The sequence below is a fragment of the Pinus tabuliformis genome, chromosome 6 (genome assembly GCF_031772625.1).
Source record: "Pinus tabuliformis cultivar Carrire ecotype Pingquan chromosome 6, CPIR1, whole genome shotgun sequence".
Lineage (NCBI taxonomy): Eukaryota > Viridiplantae > Streptophyta > Pinopsida > Pinales > Pinaceae > Pinus > Pinus tabuliformis.
In genome coordinates, this window is record NC_142292.1 from 1,994,242,063 (window position 1) to 1,994,248,937 (window position 6,875).

The following is a 6,875-nucleotide window of genomic DNA, read 5'->3' on the forward strand; positions in this document are numbered from 1 at the left end:
TAGCCCTTGGTGGAATTTGGATCTACCTGCAATTGAGAAATGAGTTGGGAGAGCCCGAGGTGTGAAAACCATTCCCTGCGAGCCTCTTCAATCCATTCTGGAATGGGGAGGGAAATTGCTAGCAGAGTACTTTCCTCCTCAAATTGGCGAGATAATGCATCTGCTACACTATTGTCTTTCCCTTTCTTGTAAATGATCTCATAATCATATCCCAGCATTTTGGCGAGCCATTTATTTTGTTGTGGGGAGGATAGGCGTTGCTCCAAAAAATATTTAAGACTGTGATGATCTGTGCGGATTTGGAAACGTTGCCCCAATAAGTAAGGTCGCCAGGTCTCGACTGCATGTAAGATGGCCATCATTTACTTCTCGTAGGTAGATTGGCCCAGATTCCTCCCACTTAGTTGTTGGCTTGTGAAGGCCAACGGTCGCCCTTCCTGCATTAAGATTGCCCTAATACCTGTACCCGAAGCATCACATTCAATGACAAAAGATTTGGTGAAGTCAGGTAGTGCTAAGACTGGAGTGGAACACATGGCATTTTTTAGAGCTGTAAAGGCTTTTTGTGCTTCCTCATTCCAAAAGAATGAATTTTTCTTTAGGAGTTGGGTGAGGGGCTTCGCTATGCGACCATAGTTGCGGACAAATTTACGATAATAACCTGTGAGACCCAAAAATCCTCTCAAGCTCTTCAAGGTCTTAGGTTGAGGCCATTCCTGCATTGCCTGGATCTTTTTGGGGTCCACCTTGACACCATCACGCCCCACAATGTGGCCCAAATACTCTACTTCTGCCATGCCAAACGAACACTTGGACATCTTGACAAATAATTTATTCTCGCGGAGCAGTTGCAAGAGTAGATCTACATGCTGAAGATGCGGCCCAAGTGCAACTATAGATGAGGATGTCATCGAAGAAGACAAGGACAAATTTCCTGAGATATGGTTTAAGAATGTGGTTCATAAGGCTCTGAAAAGTAGAAGGGGCATTACAAAGACCAAATGGCATGACCAAGAATTCATAATGGCCTTCATGAGTTCTGAAAGCAGTCTTGGGAATGTCGACTTCCTTCATGCGAATTTGGTGGTAGCCTGAGCGAAGATCCAGCTTAGTGAAGAATTGAGCCCCATTGAGTTCATCCAGCAAATTATCAACCACCGGGATGGGAAATTTATCTTTGACTGTCAACTTATTGAGGGCCCTGAAGTCGGGACACATTCGCCACTCCCCATCGTTCTTGAGCACCATGACCACTGGGGAGGAATAAGGACTAATGTTGGGACGAATGACACTTGCTTCCAAAAGTTCCTTGGTGATTTTTTCTATTTCATTCTTTTGGGTGAACGGATATCTGTATGGGCGAACATTTGGGAGTTGAGCCCCTGGAACCAAGGTGATGCTATGATCATGTTCCCCTCGCGAGGGTAGAAGCTCATGAGGCTTGTCAAAGACCGGAAGATGGTTATTTAAAATATGTTGCATCTCAGGATGAATTGGCAGAGGCTTGGTTTCGACTGACTGGATGGCATTAAATTGAGCTACAACTCCATGATTGCCCTTTTTTAACAATTTTTCCATCCTATGCGAGCTGATGATAGAGGGGGCTCCCGCCTGGAGTCCACGGAGGGTATGTGTGTAGTTGTTCTGCTTAAAACTCATATATAACACCTGGAAATCCATTGTGATTGGCCCAAGAGTGCGGATCCATTCAACGCCGAGGACAATGTCGCAACCCCCCATGTGTATGGCAAACATGTGGGTTTTCAACTGATAATCCCCCATTTGAAGTTTGACATTTTCACAGTGGCCTTCACATTTCATTGTGCCTCCATCCGCAATTTGAACTTGGAAGTTAGAAACTGCTCGTACAAAACAATGCACTGCTTCTGTGACTTTTTGATGGATGAAATTATGTGTACTTCCACTATCAATCAAGACTACTACTGGGCGATGTTTAATAAAAGCTCTGATTTTGAGAGTTTGAGGGGAATAAATCCCTGCCAAAGCATGCAACAAAATAACTGGTTCGTCAGACACATTGTCCTTTTGGTTGTCTTCTTCTAGTGGCTCATGTTGCTCAAGTGGTGGATCTTCCTCTGTTGAGCTGTAGTCAGTGACATCAATTTGAAAAAATTTGGGCTCCTTGCATTTATGACCTGGGGAGTATTTCTCATCATAGTAGTAACATAGTCCTTGCTTTATTTTATCGGCCATTTCCGCAGGGGACACCTTTTGGACCTTAAGTGTTTGAGTCGTGTTGTGAGCCTGTGGGAGATGACCTTTAGGGGAGAAATTTGGGCGACTGTATTGGGCTTCTAATGCACGTTCCACGTTACAAGCTACCTTGCAAGCCTCCGTCCAGGTGGGAGGGTGGTGCAGTAGGACTTGAGATTTGATGGCTTCTTTAAGACCGCTGATAAAACATTCCGTGTAGAACACATCTGAGAGACCCCAAGTGCGGAAGGCTAAGGATTCAAAAGCTGTAATATATTCATCCACTGTACCAGTCTGTCGGAGCTTAGTAAGACGACCCAAAAAAGATGATTCCTGGTCAAAGCGGTCTTGAAGAGCTTTGGTGAATTTGGTCCAAGTCCTAAAAGGTCCAGTGCAACGTTGATGCCATTCCCACCATTGCCACCTTTCATTGTCCAAGTACATGCTCCCCAACATAAGCTGAGTCTCATCATCTAAGATGTGATTTAGTTTGAAATACTGCTCCATTTGTGCTATCCATGCCGACGGGTGAGAACCGTCAAATTTATGCATATCCAACTTGGGAGGTCGCTGACTGGGTTGTTGGTGGGTGTGCCAGACGTGAGGAGAGTGGCTAGACTCCCCCTCATTGTGTCCATTGCCATTATACTCCTCCTCGTGGGCTTGCTCCTTGCCCTTCGGGATTATTTTCTCAACCATGCTACATAGTCCGCTAAGCTGAATGTGGAGGTTTTTCACTGATTCTTCAAGTTTGTCCATCCTTTCATTGGCCATCGCTTGAGCTCTAGTTTCTACCATACACCAACCTGATTTTTTTGAAAATTGGGACCGCCTAAAAAAATTTCCACTAAGAAGTGAATGGTACCACCGTGCTCAGCTCGTTGTCCTGATTCTGATGGGCTAGATCATCAATAGTGCAGTCGCCAAATCCTCAAAATGTCAATGCGGCCAAAAGTCCTGCGAAAATTATACCCCGGTATAGGAACCCTTCACAACGACTCCGATCTGGTGGATCTGAGAGATCTGAATGGCGGATCTGATAGCTCTGGGTGGTGGAACAGACTGCTTCTGCGGATCTGATGGATCTAATAGATCGAAATGGCTTATCTGCAAACTCGAGACTGCGGGACTGATGTTTGTTGCTGCTGCACCCCTTTGCACAAGCGGATCTCGAAGAGATGATGTGTGATCCCCCGATAGAAAAGGGAACTATGGTCTTGAGGAGTGTCAGGTGCTACAGATCACAATATACATAAGGGTCTGGAAGTAGTACTTGGCCCAATGTTTCAGGGCTCTAACTAAGGAGGATCGACCGTACCCTTAGCCGTACAACCTGACTACCCTATCGTACGGGCGAGTAATCTCTCCGAGTGCTATTCTCGGTGTACTGTAGCCACAATACGGCCGACGGTTTATCTATGGTGAGGTTTCAAGGGAGCCTAGGGGGCTTCCGATATACCTAGAGGGTACGTGGAAGACAGTCCATGCGCGGTTCTGTCTAATGCGCTACTACTCGAAGGGGTACCCACAGGGGTTACAAGGGAGTCCAACAGACGTGACCACATCTTGTATTCCCTGCGTGCATGCCTCCCCAAATCCACAGGTTTATGCGCTCAACGACAAATCCTGTGGTTTAAAGACGCTAGAACACGTCTCTAGCAAAAAAAAAAAAAGATTGCTAAGAAATGGAGATCCCACCGGCCCTGGAAAGTGCTCTGATACCACTTGTTATGCTCTTAACCTGCAAAATGATACCCAAATACAGAATACGCGAAGAAAAGATACCCAGAACACATAATAACAATGATTTTATTATTCAGAGAGTAATGTTCACTTGCCTCTTCGAGGGGGCAACCTCCAATAGAGCAGAGCTCGATTACAAAATAAGACACGATGCTCCTCGCAGGGAGTCTCTATCCTTTATATATGACTCATACATGAAATACCACAGACCAATACCGTGGGTTTTATTAATACCATCTATCTAATACTACGGCCCATTTGCAACTAACTGTGGTTCCGTCATTAATTGTGGATTAACCACTTACAATTATTAATATGGGCTTTATTGGCTCTTGACTATGACGTGATCCCATTACATAAATAAGGGGGTTAAGGTGGGACCCTAACAGAAAGATTTGTTTTTCAGAATCAGTGGAATCTTGAGTTGCCACCCCCTTTTTCCTTCTGCCTACTCATAAGAGGTATGAGCAGAACTCAGTCAAGTAGCCAGTTGCTTAAGCGGTTCCATTGGAGAGAGGAGATCACCCAATAATTATTTGTAGTAGGTATGGACAATTGTCATTCAAGTTTGAAGCTCGAGGAGAAGCCCCTAAGACTTTGGTGATGTGTTGTCTAAAATTTTTCTTTTTCTTAAAAGTTTTATGGTATGTAAGCTAGTTACTCAGCGAATATTACAATCATTTATTCAGTTTGCAGTCGATCAATAAATTTTTCAGTTCTTATAAATGACTGCATGCCCAATGGAAGGAAAGCTATTGGTCTGCAAGTTCTCAACACCTTTCCAGCAAGGCACTATCCCCAGTTGGAGCCAATGTTGTCACCCACTGCATTGTGGGTTTCAGTTGGTCAAGGTTTCCCAAGAGTAGTTAAGTTTTAAGTCAACTTTCTAGGCCATAGGAGCACTTAAAGGCATATAGGAACCCCTCCATGGCATAGTTTCAAGAACAATATTTCCAGTGGTATATAGAAGTCCCAAAATGGACTTCTGGATCAGAAGATATGACATGTTGAAGATCAGCAGTTATGTTGCCTTGAAGTGAAAGAAAAGAGCTTATCAAAGGGCCTTGCGCATAGCAAGTCAAGCATATTAGCGGTTGGAAGACCCCGCAAGTTGGGCATCCCACAGTCTCGCAATCCCGCATCCTGCAAATCTCACAAATTGACGATCAACGGGGGGAAAATCCCCCATCCCACAAACCTGCAATCCCGCATGGACCCTACAATACCTGATGGGCCATCCTTAAGGAATTGCGGGGGGATGTAGTGTTAAATCACAGGGGAGGGCTGATTTCATTTAACAAAGGAATTCAAAGAAAAAACAAAGGCAGGAGGCCCCCTTTCTCTCTCCTCTAGGGGGCCACTTGACATAATATTAAGGCTGTCACATATCGTGCACCCCACAATCTCGCAATATCAGAGATCGATGATTCTAAACAGGGCTAGGGTTAAGAAGGCTATGATATGCAGGGGGAAGCACAAATGAAGTGTTAAACTACTGAGAAAGGCCAAAGAACTTTAGCCAAGAAAATCAATGCAAAATAGGCGTGAATGAGCCTTTTTTCTCTCTCCTCTAGGAGGTCATGTGGCGCAATACCATTGGCTCATATATATGACATGGAAACTGACATCACAATGATGTGGTAGTACGAAGGACACATGTCATGTAGATTCAGGATTTTGGTCCTAAGGAGGGAATTTATGGGTGACATGTGTCACCACTCATAGGATGACATGTGGCATTGATGATGTCGCCCATCGCAATCGGTGACTGACAATTGCACAAGGAAAAACCCTTCCTTCGTCGATGTCCCTTCCGATATTGCGATTGCAATATGTGGGAAGCTCCCAGATGCAGTATGTTATGTGATCTTTCCTGTGAAGTTTTCACGAACAGACCGTAAGCTTACGATATGAAAAGATGTGAAGCAGTCTATCTCTCCTAGCTTGTGATTGCGATACCCCAGGTTGGCCCAATTACATAGATCGGCAATCGCAATGTCAAAAGGAAATATAAGGGGCCAACAATAGAAATCTTCGATATGTAGGATTTCATATAACAAAGGGAAAATCCCTTGGTGGGTACTTCAATGGCTCTAGCACCCTCGGGCTAAGCCCTTGGTTCCCACCCCTGGCCATATGAACAAAGCTACGAAAAGGAGCCAAAGTGAAAGGGGCTAAAGGGGGTTGGGATTCATCTGTTTCTCAATGTATTTTACAGTAAAAGGCAGCATGGGAAAGTCCTCCATATTACCACCTAGAGAGAATCACTTGGAAGATCAAGGTGCCGATAATACAGGGCTTTAAAGGCGTGATGGGCCGAGAGCTGTGGCATTAAGGGAAACATGTGGTGCATGTGGGCCCGCAGGCTATTTTTGGCACAAAGTCTATTTTTAGACATATGGATCATGGTCTATGAGTTGCAGGATGTTATTTATGGATGATTGGTCATGTTGGTAAAAATAGATGGACCTCTATTTTTAGACATATGGGCGGAGTCTATTTTTAGACTGCCAGTCAAAAAATAGAACAGTCGAATATTATTAGCTCTTAATAATATTTGGACTATAAACATTATCTTATCCTCTTGCAACACTTTAGTTCGAGCTATGGATGTGGCACATGCAACTACCAGAAGGAAATACACTTTTCCTATAGGTTAGTTGAGCTATTGCATGATGGACTTCAGTTAGAACTCAAGTGATTGAGTTTGGTGGAGTTGATTGACGAGTTGATGGAGTTGTGTTCAGTTTGACTTAGTTGAATTAGTTGTATTTAGTCTAACTGCCAAATACACTAGTGATGAGTGATGTGAATTAATTATTAATTAATTCACTAATTATTAACTCATAAATCAACTAAAGAATACATCAGTTAACTCAGTGCATGGACAGTTCAGTGGAGACAAGTGTTAGAGGTGG